Genomic DNA, 27,480 nt, shown 5'->3' with positions numbered 1-27,480 from the left:
ACTTAGGGAGATAATGGCATGTAAAGCCTTGACCAAGTGTTCAGAAGTGTAATTATATCTTAGCATTTTTCCAGTACATAGGATGTGTACCATGTTGCAGCAGCTATACATGTTGTATTGTGTCTGTTGAAGATTAGGGAAAAGATAATGGTTACTTTTCCTAAGTGATATAACTTTCTTCTCCCCAATCCAAACTGGCATTTGGACCAAGGTTTTATGAAAAACTACAATTTATACAACTGAACTAAAATGAAATCCAATTATATATGAGTGAATAAGTGAAGAATCTTATTTTCAAATAACCCTCCTAAATGGTCTTATCTTTTTTGTTCTCCATCATTTTGAGACATTTAACTTTTTGTCTTGTAAGTCCAATCAAGGTGAACAGAGTGTGTCACAGGGAAGAACAGTCCTGAGTAGGTTTATTAGCTGTGTAATTACGGTGTGTTCATGTAATTTAGCTGTGTTTGTGTAAAGGGATAATAAAATAGTTTTCCATCTAAAGTCAGAGTTGAGGGAGTGATATTGCTGGAGACCCCACGTGGAGGAGGGAGTCAGAATGATTCAGGATGAGTGTATGCAGAGGTTTGACTTGGATTTGCAATCATGATTTGGAATTATGGAGTGAACTGAACTTCTGATCACTGTGGGCTAATGAGCATACACACCTCCGTGTTTTCCACATTTTTATCTCCCAAATGGAGGTGTTCATATATTATTCATTAGCAATAATAGTCATAGTCGTCTTCCTTGTGACCATAGGCAAGGAAAGCTCTCCCCTTCTTTCTCTTAGAGCACACTGCATGTTCCCGGTGATTAGGCCCACATCCTCGTGAAGAACTGATGTTTATGAGATGTGGGTCTGGAAATTGGAAAACTGGGGTCCCATGGCTTCTCTGTCCTTCCTCAGCTTTGCCTTCTTGATGCTTGTACTGGCGACCCTTCCCCTTTCACCCTCTCTCCTAGTTCAGATGAACTTGTGAGTCCCACCTAAACCACACAGACCCTGGGTAAATGCCTGCCACAGCTCTCAGTGCTCCATCTTGTGCAAACTGTTCCCCTCAGTTCTCTTCCTCCTCTGTCTCGGACCCTGACCCTGTGGAAACAGAGGGAGGTTAGGTGACTGGACACGCCCTGGGCACATAGAATCCTCTAGTCCACCCTGAGCCATATATGTGGGACATTCTCTCCACTGAGACTGTCCAACCAGTGCTGAGAGTGAACAAGAGGAATCTGGCTCCAGGGGATAATTGCACGACTTTCTCAGACCTCCTAGGACTATAAGCCATTTGTGATCTCCTGTTCCAAATACACCCAGCCAAAGGCACTTTAGGTTTGATTTCCCATAGCAATCCTCCCAGGATCTGCACAAACATTACAATTCCCTATCCAATCTTTGGGGATAAGTCTCTGATGACTGTGTAGGGAGTGTCTTCTCTTTTCTCTTCTTTAAAATTTCTTTTTTCTTAATTTAACTATACTTGATTTACAATATTGTGTTAGTTTCAGGTGTACAGCTTCACATTCTTTTCCATTATAGGTCATTACAAGATATTGAATATAGTTCCCTGTGCTATATAGTAAATCCTTGTTGTTTATCTATTTTACATATACTGTAGTGGTGTGGGTCCTCTACTCCTAATTTAATCCCATACTCCTAATTTATCACTCCCCCTCCCCTTTCCCCTTTGGTAACCATAAGTTTGTTTTCTATGTCTGAGGGTGTTTCTGTTTTATAAATAAATTGATCTGCATTATTTTTTAGATTCCACATATAAGTGATATCATATAATATTTGTCTTTTTCTACCTGACTTACTTCATTTAGTATGATAATCTCTAGGTCCATCCATGTAGCTGCAAACTGCAATATTTCATTCTTTTTTATGGCTGAGTTTTATTCCATTGCATATATGTACCACATCTTATTTATCCATTCATCTGTTGATGGACACTGAGGTTGCTTCCATATCTTGGCTATTGTAAATAGCACTGCTATGAACATTAGTGTGCATGTATCTTTTCAAATTAGTGCTTTTGGTTTTTTTGGACATATACACTAGAGTGGAATTGGTGGGTCATACGGTACTCCTATTTTTAGTTTTTTGAGAAACTGCCATACTGTTTTCCACAGTGGCTGCACAAATTTACATTCCTACCAACAGTGTACTAGGGTTCCCTTTTCTCCACATCCTTGCCAACATTTGTTATTTGTGTTCCTTTAGATGAAAACCATTTTGACAGGTGTGAGGTGACATCTCATTGTGGTTTTGATTTGCATTTCCCTGATGATTAGCGATGTTGAGCAGCTTTTCTTGTGCCTGATGGCTATCTGTATGTCTTCTTTGGAAAAATGTCTATTCAGGTCTTCTGCCCACTTATTAATCAAGTTGTTTTTTTTTTTTTTTTGATGTTGAGTTGCATGAGCTGTTCATATATGTTGAATATTAACCCCTTATCAGACATATTATTTGCAAATGTTTTCTCCCACTCAGTAAGTTGTCTTTTCATTTTGTCGATGGTTTCCTTTGCTTGCAAAAGCTTTTAAGTTTACTTAGATCCCATTTACTTTTGCTTTTGTTTCCTTTGTTTTAGGAGTTATGGTATGATATCAAAAACTGTAATTGTGAGGGAAGGAGAGTATATATGAAGGATTTTAAAAATGCATTTGGAATTAAGAGATCAGCAACTTAAAACAATCACGAATATATATAGACTGATATCATATACCTATTATTTATTATCAGTATTATAATTATTTATATTTATACCATTCTGATCATTGTCAAGTAAAATCAAACCCAGATTTACATAGGGAGAGACTTTAATTAGAAAGAAAGGTTATTGCAGGAATTCCCTGGTGGTCCAGTGGTTAGGACCCCTCACTTTCACTGCCATGGCTCCTCAGGTTCAATCCCTGGTCGGGGAACTAAGATCTCACAAGCTGTGCTGCATGGCCCAAAAAAGGGAAGAAAGAATTAAAAGCTATTGCAATAGAGAGAACTATCTGATTGCAGAGATCAGCAAGCATCTCAAAGTCAAACAAAAAAAAGGATTTTCTTTCACATGGTAAAGGGGGTAAGTGGTAAGGGGAAGTTGGGCACTATGAGGAGCTTAAGCCAACTGTGTGACCAGTGTGGTGTGGAGGGAAATATGTCTTGCCATAGCCCATCTATCCAGGCTTCCCATGTCTCCAACCCCCTCTGCTTGCTTTCCATGTCTATCCTCAAGTATCTCTACCCACTGTGCCGTAGTTTGGTTATAAGTTTGCCTACTGAAGGGCATCTTGGCTCCTCATAGATTTTGGTCATTGTGCATAAAGCTGCTGAATATATTGCATGCTGTTTATTCTGTGGACACAAATTTTCAAACCAGTTGGGCAAATATACAGGGACACAAATGATGCATCGTATGCTGAGACCATGCTTACGTTTCTAGGAAACTACCAAAATGTTTTCCAAAGTGGCTGTACATTATACATTCCCACCAGCAATGAATCAAATTTCCTGGTGTTCCCCATCCTCCTTTGTGACTCACATTATCAGTTTTTTCAGTTAGCTATTGTAATAGGTGTGCAGGGTATCTTGTTGCTCTTTTAATTGGCTGTTTCCTAACGACAAGTAATATTGAGCATGTTTTTGTATGTTTGTTTCCTATTTGTATATCTTGCATGATGACCTTTCTGTTCAGATACTCAACCTTTTTTTTTTTAATTTTTAATTTATTATTTATTTATTATTTTTATTTTTGGCTGTGTTGGGTCTTCGTTTCTTTGCCTGTGAGGGCTTTCTCCAGTTGCGGCGAGTGGGGGCCACTCTTCATCGCGGTGTGCAGGCCTCTCACTATCGCGGCCTCTCTTGTTGCGGAGCACAGGCTCCAGACGCTCAAGCTCAGTAGTTGTGGCTCACAGGCCCAGCTGCTCCGCGGCATGTGGGATCTTCCCAGACCAGGGCTCGAACCCGTGTCCCCTGCATTGGCAGGCAGATTCTCAACCACTGCGCCACCAGGGAAGCCCTCAACCATTTTTTAATTGGGTAGTTTGTTTTCTCTATGTTGAGTTTCACAAGTGCCTTGTATATTTTGGGTACAAGTCCTTCTAAACATTTATGTTTTGCAAATATTTTCTCCCAGTCTGGGACTTGTGTTTTCATTGCTTGAATTGTTTCTTTTGTAGAATGAAAAATTTTAATTTAATAAGGTCCATATTATCAATTTTTTTCTCATAGATTGTTGTTTTGATTTTGTACATTAAACTAATTAACGTATATTAAAATTCATGTATATTCTCTGTTTTCTTATGTCACTTTTTGTTTTAAATTTTACGTTTAAGTATATGAACTATTTTAAGTGAACATACATATAAGTTTTGTGTCTTTGTTCATTTCATTGCATATGGTCATCCATTTGTGCCATCATCTTTTGTTGAGAGACTGTATTTCCCACTGAGTTGCCTTTTCTTCTTTTACTACAATCATTTGACTGTATTTTCCTGGGTCTGTTTGTACACTCTCTGTTCTGTTTTTTTATTTATCTGTCTATTATTTCTCCAATGTCAGGCACTCTTGTTTACTGAAGATTTATAATAAACTTTGGATTAGGAAGTGTGGTTCATCAACTTTGTTCTTCAATATTACTTAGTCTACTCCAAGTTTTAATAGAGTTAGCTGATAGCTTCAAAATAGCTTGATTCGTATTGGGATTGCACCGAATTTATAGATCAAGTTGGGAAGAATTAACATCATAACAATATTGTGTCTTTCAATCATGATCAAGGGATACCTCTCCCCTGATTTACATTTTTTTTCAACAATTTTTTTTTCTACACACAGACTTGTACATATTTTGTTGGAGTTATACTTGACGATTATTTGGGGGTATGCATTGAAAATTGCATTGTTTTTCTTTCCAATTCCAATCATTAAGTGTTAGTGTATGGGAATGCAGTTGACATATTTTGCTTCTTGTTATCTCCATCCATTCCAATCAAAGCACGGTGTGGTAGGCTCCATTTGGTGTTAACTTTCAAAATCGTGGCCTTGAATAATCCAACACTGGATTTCAGTTACTCAGACAGAGACTAGGAGAGGGCGCCAGGAAGCACTGAACAGCGAGCTCCGTGCGTCTTCTACTGCCCCCAGTCCTTCAGCCTGCAGGCGGTGCAAACCCTCCTGCGGGGACCCTCCTGCGGGGACCCTCCTGGCATGCGTGCACATTCTGCCTGCTGACGTCACAGCGTCCTCAGTGAGGAAAGCTTTTCCTTCTCCGATGACTCGCCAGAGCGCGCCGCCAGCTTCCGGAAGACATGGGACCGCGTTGCCCTGAGGAGAATGCTCCCTGTCCACGCCAAGGGCTGAAGGGGCTGTGGGTGCGTCTCCCCGACGACTTCCTTAAACTGCAGCAGAGCCCCTTGATTTCCTGGACGATCCTGCGTGGTTTATTCTCTACTTTCCCAGGTAGTATTTCAGCAGGACTGACTCTTCAAAAACAAAACCCAAGAACAACGGACATTGAGAGTTTGGATGGATAATCATAGAATACTGTGGTGTTTGCTATGGATTCAGGCTTGTTTTGAGGAAGGAACCCCTACACAGATTCGGAGAAAGGGAAACACATGGACACTCATGACGGGAATACGCGAACTGTCGGGCCCTTCCTGGGGGACGAGGGTGTGGGCAGTGCGGGTCTGGCCGTGAGAGAAAGGGAAGTAGGGCGGCCACCCCTGGGCTTCTGTTAATTTTCAGCGGTTAGTTCCCCCACAACTGTAACGTACTTGAACAATATCAGACGGTTGCAGAGTGTATGTCTTCTAACGCTCACGTTATTTTAAGTCCATACATTATTTATACCAAAACCATAACTTATCACACTTTGAAATGAGACTACTGTCAGCTGTCTTTCTCCCAGGTCTTTATGAGATGATGTAATTTGATACAAAGAGTGGAAATTTCGGGAGAAATCTTTTAAAATGGATCAGAAAGGGGTAGTGCTTTGTGATTGCGAGAATTAGAATACACATACCCCTCTCGTATGATTCAAGGCTTTCTGAAAGTTGGGCCCTCTTCACATCTGCGGTGATCTTCCACCTCCTCATTCTCTGAGAGAGCTCTGCATTTTGTGTCAGAGGCCAGTGGGAGAAGATTTTTAATATGACCCTTTGCCTGACCCACGATTCTGGGGTTGTTTACTCTCCAGGTAACCAAAACCTTCAGGACTGACCACATCATTTTAATATTAAGATACAGTGAACTTTAATTTGATTTTAAGTTTTGAGAGCAATAATGGCACTTTATTATTATTATTTTTTTAAGTGGAGTCTCTGACCTGGGGTGTCAGGTCCCCTGCGGGGCCCTTAGCATATGCAGGCCTCACATCTCTCTAGAGTTAAACTAAGGAGCAGGCTTCAGAGGATGCTGCCACAGCTTTACTTTTTCTTTTTCGTTGAGGTATAACTGACATAGAACACGATATTAGTTTCAGGTGTACGACATAATGATTCAGTGTTTGTATATCTTGTGAACTGATCACTATAAATCTAGTTAACATCCATCACCACACACAGTGACACAGATTTGTTTCTTGTGATGAGAACTTGTAAGACTTACTCTCTTAGCAACTTTCAAAGATGCAGCACAGTTTTAATAACTATAGTCACCGTGCTGTGCATGACATCCCCGTGACTTATTTACTTTATAACTGACAGTTTGTAGCTTTTGAACCCCTTCACCCATTTTGTGCACCCCACACTCCCCACCTCTGGCAACTGCAACTATTCTCGGTATCTGTGAGCTAAACTTATTTATTTATTTATTTATTTATTTATTTATTTATTTATTTATTTATTTATGGCTGCATTGGGTCTTCATTGCTGCATGCAGGCTTCCTCTAGTTGCGGCGAGCGGGGGCTACTCTTCCTTGCGGTGCGTGGGCTTCTCATTGTGGTGGCTTCTCTTGTTGTGGAGCATGGGCTCTAGGCGCACAGGCTTCAGTAGTTGTGGCACTCGGGCTCAGTAGTTGTGGCTTGAGGGCTGTAGAGCACAGGCTCATTAGTTGTGGCGCATGGGCTTAGTTGCTCCACGGCATGTGGGATCCTCCCGGACCAGGGCTCGAACCCATGTCCCCTGCATTGGCAGGTGGATTCCCAACCACTGCACCACCAGGGAAGTCCCTATGAGCTAAATTTTTAAAAGATTCCTCATGTAAGTGAGATCTTCCTCTGTCTGACTTATTTCACTTAGAATAATGCACTCAAGAACCATCCATGTGGTCACAAATGGCAGGGCTTCCTTCTTTCTTATGGCTGAATTAAAGCAAGGAAACAGTCGGTCAGGAAACGCAGAACATTTTTACTGTGTTGCTTACTTGAATTGACTCCAAAAATGTTTGACTTTTTCCCTTAATGAAACAATCATAATAGGTAGGACTTAACTCTCTTTGTATTTTGACCCATAGTGTCCCCTAAAATAAATTGGAAACATAAAATCATATACGTTGCTGATGAGTTAGTGTGTAAACACCTGGCTCTAAATTTACCATGAGCTGAAAAGGACTGGGTGTCATTGGGTCCACCTGGACCCATGTCCACGTGGACACCCACACCAGGGCAGCCTTTCTGGACCTGAAATACTGCTGGGCAGAACCAGGAGACCAGGGAGAAGCAGGAGAGGAAGATGGGAGGAGGCTGAGGGAAGAATCAGCTCCTCAACCGCTGTTCCAGGTGCCTGAGGAGTGAGTCCTGTGCAAGGTAGTATGTCCTTGGGCACTGCAGGGCATCGTGAGGGATGGAAGGGTGGAAGTCCTGTGGTCCTGGGCAGCTGTCAGCACTCCTCCAAGTCACCTGCAGACCGTCCGTTGTTATGAAGGCCTGTGAGACAGGCATGCACAGCCCCCTCCAGACACAGACTTCCTACTGGAAAGTGCTTGTGGCTCAACTAAGTCTGCATTTTATGGCCTTTTCCTCTTCATGGCCTGCTACTAGTTGCACAATTTAACCTTCATATAGTGTTCTAAACGGAAAACGACAAACTCACAGAAGCAGAGATAGAATGGTGGTTGCCGGGGGCTGGGGTGGGAAAATGGAGAAAAGGTACAAACTTCTAGTTCCAAGTTCCAAGCCTCCAGCTTAAGATTACTTCGGCTATTCAGGATCTTCTGTGGTTCCATACAAATTTTAGGATTGTTTGTTCTATTTCTGTTTTTATAAAGAAAGCCATTGGGATTTTGATAGGAATCAGTTGAATTTGCATATTACTTTGGGTTGTATGGACATTTTTGAACAATATTCTCTCAATCCCTGAGCACAGAATAATTTCCATTTATTTGTTTTCAATTTCTTTCATCAATGTCTTAGTTTTTCACTGTCTAGGTCCTTTACCACCTTGGTTAAATTTATTTCTAGACATTCTTTTTGATTCAGTTGTAAATGGGATTATTTTTTATTGTTTGTTAATGTGTGGAAATGGAACAGATATTTGTATATGGATTTTCGTATCCTGCAACTTTACTGAATATATTTATTCTAACAGTTTTTTGGAGTCCTCAGGGTTTTCTATATATAATATGTCATCTGCAAATAGTGACATTTGACTTCTTTTCCATGTTGGATGCCTTTTTTCTTGCTTAATTGCTCTGGCTAGGACTTCCAATATTACACTGAATAAAAGTGGTGAGAGTGGGCACTCTTGTCTGTTTCTGATCTTAAAAGCTTTCAGCTTTTCACCATTGAGTATGATATTAGCTGTGGGCTTGTTATATATGGCCTTTATTATGTTGAGGTGTGTTCTTTCTGTACCCATTTTGAGTTTTTATCATAAATTGGTGTTCAATCTTGTTAAATGCTTTTCTGCATCTACTAATCATATGGGTTTTATTCTTCAGTTTGTTAATGTGGCCTATCACATTGATTTTGTGGATGTTGAAACATCCTTGCATCCCTGGAATAAATTCCACTTGATCATGGTGTATGTCTTTTTAATGTATTGATGAAATTGATTTGCTAATATTTTGTTGAAGATTTTTGCATCTATATTAATCAGTGCTTGTCTGGTTTTTGCTATCAGGGTAGCGCTAGCTGGTAAAATGAGTTTAGAAGTGCTCCTTCCTCTTCTATTTTTTTGTAGAGTTTGAGGATTGGTATTAATTCTCCTTTAAATGTTTTGTAGACTTCACTAGGACCTTCTGGTCCTGGACTTTTGTTTGTTGGGAGGTTTTTGATTACTGATTCAGTCTCCTTACTAGTAATCAATCTGTTCAGATTTTGTTTCTTTGAGTCAGTAATGGTAGGTTGTATGTTTCTAGAAATTTGTCCATTTCTTCTAGGGTGTCCAATTTGATGGAGTATAATTGTTCAAAGCAATCTCTCATGGTCTTTTCTGTGGTATCAACTGAGACCTCGTTTTTTCTTGGTGAATCTAGCTACAGGTTTATCAATACTATTTATATTATTATACTATTTATATTATTCAAAGAACCAGCTCTTGGTTTCATTGATCTTTTCTATTGTCTTTTTAGTCTCTATTTCATTTATTTTCCCTCTGACGTTTATTTCTTTTCTTCTACCAACCTTGGGTTTCATTTGTTCTTTTCCTAATTCCTTTCTAGTTTGTACTGCTATAAACTTCCCTCTTACTATAGCTTTTGCTGCATTGCATAGTTTTTTTTTTTTTTTTAGAAATTTCATGTAATGTCTGAAACATTTATATTAACATATTTCCATACAAATAACCTAATGAAAGTTTAGTATTAGTTGTTTTGTTTGTTTGTTTTTTTATACTGCAGGTTCTTATTAGGCATCAATTTTATACACATCAGTGTATACATGTCAGTCCCAATCGCCCAATTCAGCACACCACCATCCCCACCCCACCGCAGTTTTCCCCCCTTGGTGTCCATATGTCTATTCTCTACATCTGTGTCTCAACTTCTGCCCTGCAAACCGGCTCATCTGTACCATTTTTCTAGGTTCCACATACATGCATTAATATACGATATTTGTTTTTCTCTTTCTGACTTACTTCACTCTGTATGACAGTCTCTAGATCCATCCACTTCTCAACAAATGACTCAATTTCGTTCCTTTTTATGGCTGAGTAATATTCCATTGTATATATGTACCAAATCTTCTGTATCCATTCGTCTGCTGATGGGCATTTAGGTTGCTTCCATGACCTGGCTATTGTAAATAGTGCTGCAATGAACATTGGGGTGCATGTGTCTTTTTGAATTACGGTTTTCTCTGGGTATATGCCCAGTAGTGGGATTGCTGGGTCATATGGTAATTCTATTTTTAGTTTTTTAAGGAACCTCCATACTGTTCTCCATAGTGGCTGTATCAATTTACATTCCCACCAACAGTGCAAGAGGGTTCCCTTTTCTCCACACCCTCTCCAGCATTTGTTGTTTGTAGATTTTCTGATGATGCCCATTCTAACAGGAGTGAGGTGATACCTCATTGTAGTTTTGATTTGCATTTCTCTAATAATTAGTGATGTTGAGCATCTTTTCATGTGCTTCGTGGCCGTCTGTATGTCTTCTTTGGAGAAATGTCTATTTAGGTCTTCTGCCCATTTTTGGATTGGGGTGTTTGTTTCTTTAATATTGAGCTGAATGAGCTGTTTATATATTTTGGAGATTAATCCTTTGTCCGTTGATTCGTTTGCAAATATTTTCTCCCATTCTGAGGGTTGTCTTTTCGTCTTGTTTATGGTTTCCTTTGCTGTGCAAAAGCTTTAAAGTTTCATTAGGTCCCATTTGTTTATTTTTGTTTTTATTTCCATTACTCTAGGAGGTGGATCAAAAAAGATCTTGCTGTGATTTATGTCAAAGAGTGTTCTTCCTATGTTTTCCTCTAAGAGTTTTATAGTGTCCAGTCTTATATTTAGGTCTCTAATCCATTTTGAGTTTATTTTTGTGTATGGTGTTAGGGAGTATTCTAATTTCATTCTTTTACATGTAGCTGTCCAGTTTTCCCAGCACCACTTATTGAAGAGGCTGTCTTTTCTCCATTGTATATCTTTGCCTCCTTTGTCATAGATTAGTTGACCATAGGTGCGTGGGTTAATCTCTGGGCTTTCTATCTTGTTCCATTGATCTATGTTTCTGTTTTTGTGCCAGTACCATATTGTCTTGATTACTGTAGCTTTGTAGTATAGTCTGAAGTCAGGGAGTCTGATTCCTCCTGCTCCCTTTTTTTGCCTCAAGACTGCTTTGGCTATTCGGGGTCTTTTGTGTCTCCATACAAATTTTAAGATGATCTGTTCTAGCTCCGTAAAAAATGCCATTGGTAATTTGATAGGGATTGCATTGAATCTGTAGATTGCTTTGGGTAGTATACTCATTTTCACAATGTTGATTCTTCCAATCCAAGAACATGGTATATCTCTCCATCTGTTGGTATCATCTTTAACTTCTTTCATCAGTGTCTTATAGTTTTCTGCATACAGGTCTTTTGTCTCCCTAGGTAGGTTTATTCCTAGGTATTTTATTCTTTTTGTTGCAATGGTAAATGGGAGTGTTTCCATAATTTCTCTTTCAGATTTTTCATCATTAGTGTATAGGAATGCAAGAGATTTCTGTGCATTAATTTTGTATCCTGCAACTTTACCATATTCATTAATTAGCTCTAGCAGTTTTCTGGTGGCAGTTTTAGGATTCTCTATGTATAGTATCATGTTATCTGCAAACAGTGACAGTTTTACTTCTTCTTTTCCAATTTGTATTCCTTTTATTTCTTTTCCTTCTCTGATTGCCGTGGCTAGGACTTCCAGAACTATGTTGAATAATAGTGGTGAGAGTGGACATCCTTGTCTCGTTCCTGATCTTAGAGGAAATGCTTTCAGTTTTTCACCATTGAGAATGATGTTTGCTGTGGGTTTGTCATATATGGCCTTTATTATGTTGAGGTAGGTTCCCTCTATGCCCACTTTCTGGAGAGTTTTTATCATAAATGGGTGTTGAATTTTGTCAAAAGCTTTTTCTGCATCTATTGAGATGATCATATGGTTTTTATTCTTCAATTTGTTAATATGGTGTATCACACTGATTGATTTGCGTATATTGAAGAATCCTTGCATCCCTGGGATAAATCCCACTTGATCGTGGTGTATGATCCTTTTAATGTGTTGTTGGATTCTGTTTGCTAGTATTTTGTTGAGGATTTTTGCATCTATATTCATCAGTGATATTGGTCTGTAATTTTCTTTTTTTGTAGTGTCTTTGTCTGGTTTTGGTATCAGGGTGATGGTGGCCTCATAGAATGAGTTTGACAGTGTTCCTTCCTCTGCAATTTTTTGGAAGAGTTTGAGAAGGATGGGTGTTAGCTCTTCTCTAAATGTTTGATAGAATTCACCTGTGAAGCCATCTGGTCCTGGACTTTTGTTTGTTGGAAGATTTTTTAATCACAGTTTCAATTTCATTACTTGTGATTGGTCTGTTCATATTTTCTGTTTCTTCCTGGTTCAGTCTTGGAAGGTTATACCTTTCTAAAAATTTGTCCATTTCTTCCAGGTTGTCCACTTTATTGGCATAAAGTTGCTTGTAGTAGTCTCTTAGGATGCTTTGTATTTCTGCGGTGTCTGTCGTAACTTCTCCTTTTTCATTTCTGATTTTATTGATTTGAGTCCTCTCCCTCTTTTTCTTGATGAGTCTGGCTAATGGCTTATCAATTTTGTTTATCTTCTCAAAGAACCAACTTTTAGTTTTATTGATTTTTGCTATTGTTTTCTTTGTTTCTATTTCATTTATTTCTGCTCTGATCTTTATGATTTCTTTCCTTCTGCTAACTTTGGGTTTTGTTTGTTCTTCTTTCTCTAGTTTCTTTAGGTGTAAGGGTAGATTGTTTACTTGAGATTTTTCTTGTTTCTTGAGGTAGGCTTGTATAGCTATAAACTTCCCTCTTAGAACTGCTTTCGCTGCATCCCATAGGTTTTGGGTCGTCGTGTTTTCATTGTCATTTGTCTCTAGGTATTTTTTTATTTCCTCTTTGATTTCTTCAGTGATCTCTTGGTTATTTAGTAACGTATTGTTAAGCCTCCATGTGTTTGTCTTTTTTACGTTTTTTGCCCTGTAATTCATTTCTAATCTCATAGCATTGTGGTCAGAAAAGATGCTTGATATGATTTCAATTTTCTTAAATTCACTGAGGCTTGATTTGTGACCCAAGATGTGATCTATCCTGGAGAATGTTCCGTGCGCACTTGAGAAGAATGTGTAATCTGCTGTTTTTGGATGGAATGTCCTATATATATCAATTAAATCTATCTGGTCTATTGTGTCATTTAAAGCTTCTGTTTCCTTATTTATTTTCATTTTGGATGATCTGTCCATTGGTGTAAGTGAGGTGTTAAAGTCCCCCACTATGATTGTGTTACTGTCAATTTCCTCTTTTATAGCTGTTAGCAGTTTCCTTATGTATTGAGGTGCTCCTATGTTGGGTGCATATATATTTATAATTGTTATATCTTCTTCTTGGATTGATCCCTTGATCATTATGTAGTGTCCTTCCTTGTCTCTTGTAACATTCTTTATTTTAAAGTCTATTTTATCTGATATGAGTATAGCTACTCCAGCTTTCTTTTGATTTCCATTTGCATGGAATATCTTTTTCCATCCCCTCACTTTCAGTCTGTATGTGTCCCTAGGTCTAAAGTGGGTCTCTTGTAGACAGCATATATATGGGTCTTGTTTTTGTATCCATTCAGCCAGTCTATGTCTTTTGGTTGGGGCATTTAATCCATTCACATTTAAGGTAATTATCGATATGTATGTTCCTACGACCATTTTCTTAATTGTTTTGGGTTTGTTTTTGTAGGTCCTTTTCTTCTCTTGTGTTTCCCACTTAGAGAAGTTCCTTTAGCATTTGTTGTAGAGCTGGTTTGGTGGTGCTGAATTCTCTTAGCTTTTGCTTGTCTGTAAAGCTTTTGATTTCTCCATTGAATCTAAATGAGATCCTTGCCGGGTAGAGTAATCTTGGTTGTAGGTTCTTCCCTTTCATCACTTTAAGTATATCACGCCACTCCCTTCTGGCTTGCAGAGTTTCTGCTGAGAAATCAGCTGTTAACCTTATAGGAGTTCCCTTGTATGTTATTTGTCATTTTTCCCTTGCTGCTTTCAATAATTTTTCTTTAAGTTTTGCCACTTTGATTACTATGTGTCTCGGCGTGTTTCTCCTCGGGTTTATCCTGTATGGGACTCTCTGCGCTTCCTGGACTTGGGTGGCTATTTCCTTTCCCATTGTAGGGAAGTTTTCGACTATAATCTCTTCAAATATTTTCTCTGGTCCTTTCTCTCTCTCTTCACCTTCTGGGACCCCTATAATGCGAATGTTGTTGCGTTTAATGTTGTCCCAGAGGTCTCTTAGGCTGCCTTCATTTCTTTTCATTCTTTTTTCTTTAGTCTGTTCCGCAACAGTGAATTCCACCATTCTGTCTTCCAGGTCACTTATCCGTTCTTCTGCCTCAGTTATTCTGCTATTGATTCCTTCTAGTGTAGTTTCCATTTCAGTTATTGTATTGGTCATCTCTGTTTGTTTGTTCTTTAATTCTTCTAGGTCTTTGTTAATCATTTCTTGCATCTTCTCAATCTTTGCCTCCATTCTTATTCTGAGGTCCTGGATCATCTTCACTATCATTATTCTGAATTCTTTTTCTGGAAGGTGGCCTATCTTCACTTCATTTAGTTGTTTTTCTGGGGTTTTTTCTTGTTCCTTCATCTGGTACATAGCCCTCTGCCTTTTCATCTTGTCTATCTTTCTGTAACTGTGGTTTTTGGTCCACAGGCTGCAGGATTGTAGTTTTTCTTGCTTCTGCTGTCTGCCCTCTGGTGGTTGAGGCTATCTAAGAGGCTTGATGGGAGGCTCTGGTGGTGGGTAGAGCTCTGCATTGCATAGATTTTGATATGTCATATTTTCATTTTTGTCTTCCAGTAATTTTTTATTTCTCCTTTGGTTTCTTCATTGACCCAGTAACTGTTCAGTATCATACTGTTCAGTCTCCACATATTTGTGACTTTTCCAGCTTTCTTCTGGTAGTTTATTTCTAATTTCATACCATTGTGATTGAAATTATAAGAAGCATCTTTTCCAGTCTTCTTAAATTTATTGAAACTTGTGTACCAAAATACGGTTTATTCTTGAGAAAGTTCCATATGCCCTTTAGAAGAATGTGTATTCTGTTGCATTTGGATGAAATGTTCTGTACAAATCTATCAAATCCACCTGGCCTAATGTTTAATTTAAGGCCACGATTTTCTTGTTGACTCTGTCTACATGATTTATCCATTGATGAAAGTGGGGCATTAAAGTTGCCTACTGTTATTATATTGATGTGTATTTCACTCTTTAGGTCTGTTAATATTTGCTTTATATTACTGAGGTGCTCCTGTGTTGGGTGCATAAATATGTACAGCTGTTCTATCCTCTTTTTGAATTGACCCCTTTATCATAATGTAATGCCTTTCTTTGTCTCAATAACGGTATTTTTAAAAGAAATGTTATGCACCAGCAGACTTCATTCACAAATTATCTATTTATTGACCTTTAATTCATCATTGTGATGTATGTATATATTAACAGTACAGTAATAACACATCATCCTGTGTTCTACATTTTCCAGTTAATATTCAAAGTTACTTTCTGGTTGAACTTATTCATCATGATTATGACTATTGCTGCATGAAAAGTTGAAACTGACCAACATGGTAGTTTTTTCAGCAACAACTTTGATTCATTAAAAGAAATTATTGCTTATTGTTACAAAATTCTGCATTCAGAATTCCCAGATGATGTCACAATCCTGGATATTTATCCTACATTTTTTTAATAATAGGCCACTGGGCAATATTATAAATCAATGTCTAAATTGTATGGCAAAAATATTGATAGGTGTTTTTCCCAGTCAGGGATTTCTGATGCAAACTCCAATCTTTCATTTGATTTTTAGCACTGGTATATACAGTGTTTGAAATTGAATGTCAACTAAGGAATTAAAAATCATTGAAGACATCCCTTCATTCATTACACTGAAAGTGTTTTGTACATAGTGTGGAATCTTACATCTACAATAGTATCTCTTCAAGTAAAAGTTTCTTCAAGGCATATTGCACTGAATATGTTCTCCAGCACTAATTTTCTGTTATTACCCTAGCATGCACTCCTCCTGGTAAAGAGTTTCCCATCTAATTTCCCATTTTAGGGAAATTAGAATATTATTCATAGTGAGTTTTGTGCACTCCACAACTAGAAATCAGCTTAAGTCTCTTCCACCTTGATTATAAACATAGGGCTCCTCCAAGTGGAATTCACTCATGTTGTTTAAGGATAAATTATAAATGAAGGTAGTTCCATAATGAATATAGTCATAGAATTTCTCCCGTGTAGCGTTCTGATTTGTTTCAGTTTAGAGCTGTGGCTGAAGACTCTTCCGTGTTCATAACATTTACAGAGTGAGTTCTCTTGTGTCTTCTAAAGCAAGAGCTTGTAACAAAGGCTTTCTCACACAAATGACATCCAAATGGTTTTTCTCCAGTATGAGTTCTCTCATATTCTCTAAGACAACAGCTTTGAATAAAGACTTTCCCACAGAGATGGCATCCAAATGGCTTCTCTCTAGAGTGAGTTCTCTCATGTCGCCTAAGGCAAGTGCTCTGAACAAAGGCTTTCCCACATAGATGACATTCATATGGCTTCTCTCCAGTATGAATTCTCCTATGTCTATTTAAAGATGAAGAATGACTGAAGGCCCTTCCACACTGATTACAGACATATGGATTCTCTCCTGTGTGAGTTATTTTGTGAAAATGAAGATGAGAGTTTTGGCTAAAGTGTTTCCCACATTCATTACATTTAAAAGGTTTCTCTCCAGCATGAATTAAGACATCTTGGGTCAGTGTGCAGCTGTGAGTGAAAACTTCATTGGTCCTTTTTTCTTACAATGACACCAATCCCTTCGTGGGAGACCCACTCTCATGACCTCATCTAAACCTAATTACCTACTATAGGCCCCACCTCCAAATACCATTATATTGGGGATTAGGGCTTCAACATATGAATTTGCTTGGGGGAGTGCGGGACACAGACGTTCAGTCAATAACAGTAAATAAACCAAAATCAGCAGGGTTTTTATGAGGATTAATTAAGCAAATATGTTTAAATCTCTAAGCAGAAAGTAATGTTTAATACAATTTCTGTTTTCCTTATTTTCTGAACTTTAGGTATAAGGAGGTGTGTTAAATCTACTTTTTTGTGATATATCATTTTTCCATGAAACACATTTAATTTTGGTGAAAATTTCAAGTTTACCAATACTTTCAAATATTGGGTTGGCCAAAAAGTTTGTTTGGGTTTTTCCGTAATGGACCACAGCTCTTTCTTTCTACCATGTCAAGACACAGTGACAAGGCAGCCTTCTGCAAACCAAGAACAGGTCCATCACCAGGAACCAAATCTGCTGACACCTTGACCTTTCAGCCTCCAGAACTATGAGAAATAAATGTGTGTTGTTTAAGCTACCAAGTGAGTGGTATTTTGTTATAGCAGCCCAGGATAACCAAGACATTTACCTATCTAACAAATGACATGAACATGGTTTCAGAAAGTTTGAGACACATCTGTTAGATGGGAATAACATGCATGGTGCCAGCAAGATAAATTTATGGGGTTATCGTTGGTGATTTTAGTAAGTCAAAGCATGAGGAAATGTAAGGAAATGGTAACAACACTTTCAACTTTCAGTTTGATTGGGAAGGAACAGCAGAGCAGAAACTAGAGAGAAGATAGGTTCAGATGAAGATTTTGTTTCAAAATGGAAGAATCTTAATAGTTTAATATTGAGTAGAGAGGTCAAGGAGAATAGGACATACGTCTGGTAAAGCAGATTTAATATAGAAGCAATAGCATAAAGTTCCTAAGATAGCAAGAGAGGCAAGGACTTAATTGGAGAAATTGGAATGTCCCAGGGTAGAGAGGACACTTCAATTTACAGGAGAGCAGTAGTAATGGATGGGTATGAATGCAGGGATAACTGTAGACTTCTGGGCAGTCATCTGAGGTTTGACTTACAGTTTGTCAAATGATCTAATTCATCAGTGTAGTAGGGGGCAATCCCTTCTGTGGAGACTAGTAAAAGTAAGTGTGTGTGTATGAGTGTGCGTGTGAGTGTGTGTGTGATGAATAAGGTTTGAAGTGCTTATGGAGATGGAAGGATACTTTTGTTGGCAGGATTTCCAGATACATATGAAAGTTTCTGGGAGTTGGCTGTATTTAAACCAGTATCAATATCCTAGTCATGTGTTTGCCAGATGCAGCCACTGAGTAGTGAGGAATTTGGAGTCACCAGGATTGGTGTGTTGATTAACAAATGTAGTAAAAGTTCCAATAGACATAAGAATTGTTTGTTTTGGAAAATTATATTTAAAACTTAAATAAATTACTATTAAATTATAAACTGCGTTAGTATATGAGGTATACCTTAAAGTATAAGTTACTAGATGATACTTTATATTTTGTTGAGGACGGCATAGAAAAGGCTGTCTGAGGAAGAATTATCTAAAAATTACCAGATTGATGAAGAGTAGGAATTAGCCTGGAAACCGGTGCTGGGTAACAGAGGAGGGAGACAGAGAACGTTCTCCATAGAAGGAACAACCCTTATTGATAAGTTGGTTAGACTGATGATTATCAGGGGGAGAGGAAGAAGTCCGTGCCATGCATGCTCCAAGGCTGCTTTTCTAATGCCTGAGTCCTACCCCCATAGATACATATTTTGGTGAGGTTGGCATAAGGCTTAACACTCTCCAGATAATGTTAATGTGCAGCAAAGTTTGAGAACCATTGGAGGTGGTGGGCAAAAATAATGTATCACTCACACAATCTTTTAGGTGATGTTCAAAGATTCACCCACAAAAACAGCCCATGTACAAATAAAAATTCACATGATTATGTTGCAGTAGTGTATAAACTCTAGGAGAGTGGTTTAGGAATAATCTCCATTAAAGTAAACACTGCTCACATAGGACTGTATTTCCTCCTGAAAAAAGGGACTAGTTCTTTAGCGAGGTAGTTTTTCTAAGGAATCCCTGGAAACTCTTCTTTAAATAGTAATAATGACAATGAAAACATAAACTGAAGAAATTATTCTTCAATGCAATGTCACTTCTTTTACCTTCTCAGCTTTCATTAGATCTAATCCCCAGCCAAGGAAACAGACTCAGAGATGTGGTGTAAAGACTGGTACCCATAAGGTACCCATCTCATGGACTCAGCTTCTCCTAGGGAGATATGTATCCCATATGGACCCAAGAGGAATCACTACAGTCGATATGGAGACCCCCAAGCACATATTATGTATAAACCTAAATGCAGAAGACTTGGTGGAGAAGGTGATTTGGAGGCTGGATGAGTTACACATGCAGATATATATCACTTGACTCTTTTGTAAGCCTCATCCTAACTTGACATAAAACATTGAGAAATAGAAAACAAAGAGATTAAAATATCTCACATTTTTTAAATTAAACACTTTCAGATAGCTCTGTGATACAGAAAAAGAAAAATGTGAAATTACAATATATTTAGAAATTAATGACAAGCATCCACGCTTGTCCCAAAGGTCTTGCATTTATATATCACCTCAAGATGAGTGAAACTGAACAAGTCAAATGTAAGGAGAAAAGAATTTACATCTACACACGCAGTACATTTTACTCTTGTAAAGCAATGCCTCAGCCCCTCAGCCTCGCAGCCCAGGTCCTGGCCCCAGGAAGTCCCCGATACTGAGCCCAGGGCTGCGTCTCTAGTGAACAGGGAGCAGAAATGGAAATAACGTTCGCTCTGGTTTCCATCGCCCGCACAGACAATTCCAGCCCTTGCTAAACTGAATAACCCATTCCAAGCGCAGGAACCACAGACGTTGTTCGGGATCCCACCACGGCCCACTTGGACCCAGCGAGGTCCCCGCCCGAAGCCGAGTCGCGCCCAGAGCACTCGCAGGACACGAGTCTCCAGGCGCGAAAGGGGATTTCGACCTAAACCGTTTTCAACATGTTAACAGGGAAACATCCCAGCATTCACTACGGAAGGCCTCATAGCTCTAAGCTCGTACCTGGAGTTGTCCGAAACATTTAACGTGAAGCCCCGAGGAAGCAGCCCGGCTCCCCGGACACCAGACGAATCAAACGCACCCAAACGCTGAGACTGGAGGTGTGTCTGGGCGGGGCCAGACCCGGAAACGGCCTGGGGCGGGGCGGGAAGGCTCAGGCCTCACCCACGCTGCTCCGCCCCGCCTCTCCCTGACTAAGGCCCCGCCCCGCGTGCGTAATTTCCTGCCGACGCGGAAGCGGATTTCGGGAGCGAAGGTCCCCTCGGGTGAGTGAGCCCCTGGGCTCTGAGAATCAGAGCTGCGCTCCACAGCCCTCTCCCGAACGCATCCTTCACACGCAGGTTCCGGGGGTCCCCGTTCTCGCCCCTCCGGCCCGCGTCGCCCTGAGACTCGGGATGCCGGGCGCTCGGCTGCCGGGTCCGAGTCCGCGTCCGTTTCCGGTCAAAATCGCTCCGAGGCCGTCCCCGTCAGGCCTTTCTGCCTTCGGTCTCTTCACCGTCTCCCGGACCGACCCGCGCCGTGTCAGGTCCCCACTCGCGACGTGGACTCTTCGCCCTTCGCGCCCCGCATCGCCCCTCTCGGCCCTTCAGGGCAGCCCGGGACACAGCGCCCTCCCGCGGCCCTGGGACTCCACAGACCCCAGTGTTTTCCTGAGACCAGCTGCCCATCCTGGGCCTCCTGCGGCCGGGCCCTGCCGCTCGCTGCCCTTCGCGGTCACCGCCTCAGAAAGGCCCTAGAGCCCCGGGCTGGGGGCAGGGGACCAGTCCTGTGCAGTGACACCCCGTGTCCTTCTGTCCCAAATCCTATCCGCTGGCGATACCGGCCAACGTGTGTCCACATTCCCGATGTCTCACGGGAAAGTGTGCTCTTCTGGGCAGAGCATCTTTGTTCCACCCCTGTGGATGTCGAGTGGGCGGGGGGGTTGAGGAAAAAGGGACAAAGAGGGAGAGCCAGGGAGACAGCCAACAAGGGAGAGTGAGGAAAAAGACTGCAAAGTAGAGGATGGAGAGTGGGTGGAGTCTGGACTTGGCAAAACAGTAAGAGTGGGAGAGAGTGAGCTAAGCAAGAAGCAGTGCGATCAATGAAAATAGACAGCAATGGAATCAGAGAGATGGAGGAGGGCAGAATAGGAGGAGAGAGCCTTGATCAATAGCAACAGTAGGGGCAACAGGAGGGTGGACCCCATCCCATTCATTAAATGGCTTTCTGGTTTCCACATTACTTTCCTTTTGAAATGTATCGTCTCAGGTTTGGTTAGCGGCCTAATGCTTTTCCAGTCTTTATTACATATTGAAAATATTATTTGGTACTTTACACTGTTTTAACGTGTTCTTGGTAAGGATGTTGGTAATGTTTTTATTAACAGTCAAACCTAGTTAATCATTCTAGTATATAACAGCTTCTTTTTTTTGCTTATATGATCTTTTGACTTAGTTGGTCGTGAGCTAAGGTTTCCAACTAAGTGTATGTTCTCTTCAAGTTCCTTTTGTCTTTTCTCTACAAATGTTCAAGGATCCAGTCATCCTTGCCGCTCCTAGCCACCAAGGGGGACAGGTACAAGTCTTTCCCTGGGTCCCCTGAGAACTTAAAGAATTTGTCATTTCTCAGTGTGTGCCTCCCTTAGTGCCTTCCGGTCCAGCACCAGCCTTTCCTGGGTATCTGAGGGGACTTAGAACATTTCCAGGCAGGCCTAGAAAGCTTTCCATGGGACTGCATTTGGGTAGTGGCATTTCCCAGGCTCCTGAACTGACCTAGAAAATTCTGCAGCAGGATTAACTGGCATAGGCACCCTCTCCATTCTTTCCAGACAAACACTAGTGGCTCTTGGGTCCTCAGGGCCACTTAGAAAATCTTAAGAGTGCCAGGCAGGAGATAGATGAAGTTCACTGATGTTCCATGTTAACAAAAGCAGTTCCTGGCTTGACAAACTTTTTTTTTTTCCGGTGGCTCTTACGGGCCAAAATGCCCTGCCTGGTGTTTTTACTTTTCCCATGTCCCACTGGAAAAAGAGGTTTAAATAGAGGAAGGGGGTGGTCTGATGCACTTGGAAAGACAGTAAGAGTGAAAGAGAGTGAGTAAATAGCATATTTTGGTGTTTAATTTTTGCTAGAGATATGCAGTGTCCATTTTTCCTGTTCAAATGTTTTTCATATGGTACAGTTTCACTGAGCTTGTTTCGGTATTTTTAGAATTAAAATTAAAATGTGAAATTTATAAGGCTTCTCTTCAAGAAATGGTATCTATGAATTGCGTAATATTTTGTTTGAAATTACAAAAGAGCAACAGTTGGCCTGAAGAATCATACTGTGTAAGGAGTCCTGAACACCTTGTTAGACAATAGTCATACCTTATTTGGCAGCAGCCTTAGAAAGAGATGCATTTAGGGGCAGCAGAAACTCACTTTCATAGAGCTCATGGTTTCTGTCAACTAGGCCAAGTGATACATGGAAACTATGAAATTAAATGTAGAAAACTACTTGTATGGATTTTATTTAATTGAGATATGGTTTCCAAATGGTACGTTATATATTTATTATAAGTTTTGCTTATATGAAGGATGTTCTAGAATAGATGTTCATATTGATTTTTTTGTGTAATCCAACTCCTAGGAGCAGTACTCATTTTTCTTCTTTCTTTTAAAAAAAATACTGAAATAGAAATTAGCAAGAATGATAGGGCATGAAAATTCATTTGGAAAACAATTTGTCATTCAGAGACAACTCTTATTTTTGGTTCATTTAAATATGTTTGTGTGTATGTTTCCTCCAGGGAAGCTGGACTCAGGATCCATCTTTACTTCCCTCCAAAGCCTCACCTACACCAAATGTTAAGGCCTCAGCACTCTGATTGCTGACCGCCTTGCTGCACTTTCTGCTGGCCACCTTCAGGTCGGACATCTGGGCTTGTACTTCTTGTTTAGAGCTGTTCATGGGCCATGGGATTGTTCCCTCGGCATACTCAGAGTTTCCTGGCTTTGAGGCTGTGACCTGGTGTGGCATTAATGGTTCCCTGGTTCTAGGGTATACTTAGAAATTTCTGCACAGGTGAGGCCTTCTCTCAAGACTTCTGAACTTGCCTTGGTGGTTTGTTGGCCCTGAGAGGTCTCAGGAAATTTGAAGTGACTCTTGTGGCCCAAAGATGGCCTCCAAGTAACTTCGGGCAGCCACGGGCCCTTGCTGGACCCCAGATAACTTAGAATATTTTCCAGGGTCTCAGGCAGGACAGGATGCCCTTTTCTAGCTTCCCTTGTAGAAATGACACGTCTGAGCATCTGGAAGGGGACTTGAAAATTTCCAGGGACTCGTCAGGGAAAATGCCATCAGGAGGTAGTGTGGTAAAGCAGGAACACCTGTGTGTGTGTGTATATATTGGAAATAGTCATCCTAGCCAGTAAATCAGACTGTGACTGGATAGAGAAATGTTATTTAATGTCTTATAACAACAACAACAACAATGGTAAATAATAATGTCAGGAAATGGGAGAATAGAGTATAGACTACCCTGAATGAGTGACAGAGCGCCCAAATCAGTACTTATGGGGTGGTTTGAGTCGCAGTCGTACGTAGTTCTGTACCTTGAAACGTGTTCCTTGAAGGTGGAAGACAAGGCCAGAAGGGAAAAGCAAACCATCAGAAGTCAGGCGGAGGTGTAATTGGGGGATTCCTGGGGGACCCTAGGGGGGATATTAGGCACTCACCCACTGCCCTAAACCCACCTGCTTTCTGGAGAGCAGCCAGCTAGCTGATGGGGCGCAGCTCCCTGCCAGGAAGGCAGGACTCCTGAGCCACGCCCACATTCCTGCAGCGTAGCAACCCTGCCTACTGTGAACATTAAGCCCCCAGCAGCATGTGATCCTCACCACCACACTGCCCTCTGCCCTCTGCCCTCTGCTCTTCCTAGGCCCAGGAGGTCCAGACATCTCTGTGTGCAAATCCCCGAGCCCTGGGCCATTGGAGGGCTTTGATCTCGGTGATCCAAAGCCAGCAGGTGAGACACGGGCTGGTCTTTGTCCATTAGCAAACTCTGGACTTCATGTCTTCCCACACCATCACTTAACCACCCTCATATATATGTACCCCATTCACCTTTCATCAGCTCTTCCTGGAGAAATCGTTATTTCCTGTTTCTGAGACGACTTTCTAGTAAGTGATTGAGCTCTACTGGATAAAATAACACCACATATTGTATTATGATACCATAAGCTTGAAACTAGTAACATAGCTACTACTAATGGTCAAACTGCATAGAAATCATTCACTAATTCCACATAAACATGCTACGTGTCTTCTTTGTTTTTTGTTTTTTTGTTTTTTTTTAATTTATTTATTTTATTTATTTTATTTTTGGCTGCGCTGGGTCTTCGTTGCTGTGCGCAGGCTTTCTCTAGTTGCAGCGAGCAGGTGCTACTGTTCATTGCAGTGCGCAGGCTTCTCATTGCAGTGGCTTCTCTTTGTTGTGGAGCATGGGCTCTAGGCACGTGGGCTTCAGTAGTTGTGGCATGTGGACTCAGTAGTTGTGGCTTGTGGGCTCTAGAGCACAGGCTCAGTAGTTGTGGCACACGGACTTAGTTGCTCCATGGCATGTGGGATCTTCCTGGACCAGGGCTCAAACCCGTGTCCCCTGCATTGGCAGGCGGATTCTTAACCACTGTGCCACCAGGGAAGCCCTAAGTGTCTTCTTTGTACTGTTAGAATACATCAGTGTGAAAAATAGAGTTCCTTGCTTTTTGGAGCTAACACCCAGATCTTTTCTATAGTCAAACTTTTTCTATAAGTGGTTGGTCAGATATTAAATATTTTATGCTTTGCAGGTGTCTCTGTGACAAGTTCTCAGTTTTTCCATAGCTGTACAAAAGCAGCCATCAACCAAACATAAACAAATGAGTGTGGTTGTATTCCAGTGGACAAGGACATTGGAAAAGGATTCGAATTTCATATATAATTTTTACACATGATGAATGTGCTTCTTTTGGTATTTTTCAAAATCGAAGAACCTGAAGACACCTCTTACCTAGAACTGTTACGGTGCAGCAAGTAAGATTCGCACATGGTGTGTAGTTCTAGGACCCCTGACTTGCATCGTTGTTTGCATATCCAACTCTTTCATCCCTAACAACATTATTTCACATATTCTCCACTTCACCCAACTTCTGCCCTAACTCACTCAATAGATGTGCTGGATCCCACTTCATAAAGAAATTAAAGCCCATCTCTTTGGAAGTTTTCTTCACCAAATCTTAAAAAAAAAAAAAATCCCTTGTGGTACATCTATTCAATGGAATATTTACTCAGCCATAAAAAAGAATGAAATAATGTCATTTGCAGCAACATGGATGGACCTAGAGATTGTCATACTGAGTGAAGTAAGTCAGACAGAGAAAGACAGATACCATATGATATCGCTTATATGTGGAATCTAAAAATGGTACAAATGAATTTATCTACAAGACAGAAATAGAGTCACAGATATAGAAAACAAACTTATGGTTACCAGGGGGTAAGGGGAGGGAGGGGTAAATTGGGAGATTGGGATTGACATATACACACTACTATATATAAAATAGGTAACTAATAAGGACCTACTATATAGTACAGGGAACTCAATACTCTGTAATGGCTTATATGGGAAAAGAGTCTAAAAAAGAGTGGATGTATGTATCTGTATAACTGATTCACTTTGCTGTATACCTGAAACTAACACAACCTTGTAAATCAACTATACTCCAATAAAGTTTTTTTTAAATAAAAATTAAAAATAAATAAATACAGGTTTTTGGTTTTATGCTAGTAGCACTTTATTGAGGTGTAATTTAAATACAGTAAAATACACTAATTGTTGCAAAAAAAACAAAAACAAAAAAACCTTTGTGTTCCTAACTTCCTTTACTCCTTCCATCATGTTATAATAAAAAATACACCCTTACAAGAGTCTTCCTTGACCATTCCAAGCTGAGAAAGTTGCTTTTACTTGCCTAGACTTTTCACCTGGATATGTCTTGGTTTAATATTCTATCTAAGGACATGTCCATCTCTCACTTGGAATCTCCCTTTCTTTCCTTTCTACTTCCATCCAGAGAAAGCTGCTTTTTTTTTTTTTAATTAATTAATTTTATTTATGGCTGCGTTGGGTCTTTGTTGCTGCACGTGGGCTTTCTCTAGTTGTGGTGCATGGGCTTATTGCGGTGGCTTCTCTTGTTGCGGAGCATGGGCTCTAGGCGCACAGGCTTCAGTAGTTGTGGCTCGCGGGCTCGAGAGTACAGGCTCAGTAGTTGTGGTACACGGGCTTAGTTGCTCCGTGGCATGCGGGTTCTTCCCGGACCAGGGCTCGAACCCGTGTCCCCTGCATTGGCAGGCGGATTCTTAACCACTGCGCCACCAGGGAAGCCCAGAGAAAGCTTCTTTTTAAGGGCTCTTGTAATTAGATTAGATCTAACTGCATAATCTTTCAAGTTCAACCGTTAGTGACCTTAATTACATCTGCCAGATCTCTTGCCTTGTAACATACCATAATCATGAGAGTACCATGAGGGGGTATCCTGGGGGCAGTTCTGGCCTAAAGCAACTTCTTGAAAATATGCAGACTGCTGGTATCCACCCCAGACCAGATGGGAGTGACTGCTGGGTGATATTTCTCATTTCCACATTTCCCAAGGATTCCTAACCTGTGGGGATTATGGTTGGTGTGAGTCAAGAGCCCCGAAGTCTGGGGCTATTGTTGGGATCTTCTTGTCTCCCTTTCAGTTGTGTTCTGGCTACTTTAATTGTGCCCAAGAGATTGTAGCATGGAATTCTCAGCACATTTTTTGTAAAATGTAAGGCAATTTTTTATTTGCTTTGCTTTCTTTATCTTAACAGTTTGGTATTATTTTCTGGCACAGCTTCTATAGGTGATACATCTAGTCAGGCAACTTAAGACAGGTTCAAATGGAGAGACCCCCCCCCCCCCCCCGCAAAAGGCAACAGGGGCAACGAAATGGTCTTAGGGATCTGTGGAGATGGGTTCACCTTGAACTCTTGCCCTTCTGCTCACTTATCACCTGCAAACTGCCCTTGTTGCCCCATATGTAAATAAGAACAGCCATGACTCATATTGTCCAGGTTTCAGCACTTTACACTCACGAAACCATTTCCACTCCTTAACAACCCTGTGAGGACAAGGGCCATCTCCGTTTGTGCATCGCCCAGCATGTGGGGATCCTGGCTGGAATCCAGGCAGGCTGAGTCCAGACTTTGGGCCCTTGACTCCTGAGCCATCTGGGTTCAGTATTCTTCTGGCCTTGGGGGCCCCTGCCCTCCAGAATGACGGTGGTCACATGAATGACGAAGATACCCATGGAGGTTGTGTGGATTCAGTAGGAAGAACAACTGCCGACACTGGTTGAGCACTTGTTATGA

General features: G+C 40.6%; 2 long non-coding RNA genes across 2 annotated transcripts in view; one reads left to right on the top strand and one right to left on the bottom strand.

Annotated features, from left to right (window-relative positions):
* The window catches only part of LOC137756052 (uncharacterized), a 32,197-nt gene extending 12,029 nt beyond the window's left edge, over positions 1-20,168 (bottom strand). The window contains exon 1 of the long non-coding RNA XR_011072165.1: positions 20,090-20,168. This is a non-coding gene — a long non-coding RNA (uncharacterized lncRNA). The remainder of the gene's footprint in view (positions 1-20,089) is intronic.
* Positions 20,169-20,316: 148 nt separating this feature from the next.
* Positions 20,317-27,480, top strand: part of LOC137756031 (uncharacterized) — a 55,990-nt gene continuing 48,826 nt past the window's right edge. The window contains exon 1 of the long non-coding RNA XR_011072158.1: positions 20,317-20,352. This is a non-coding gene — a long non-coding RNA (uncharacterized lncRNA). The remainder of the gene's footprint in view (positions 20,353-27,480) is intronic.

The sequence above is a fragment of the Eschrichtius robustus genome, chromosome 21, assembly GCF_028021215.1.
Source record: "Eschrichtius robustus isolate mEscRob2 chromosome 21, mEscRob2.pri, whole genome shotgun sequence".
In the NCBI taxonomy this organism is placed as follows: Eukaryota; Metazoa; Chordata; class Mammalia; order Artiodactyla; family Eschrichtiidae; genus Eschrichtius; species Eschrichtius robustus.
Note: the sequence above shows the minus strand (reverse complement) of the source record. Positions and strands in the feature narration are given on the sequence as shown.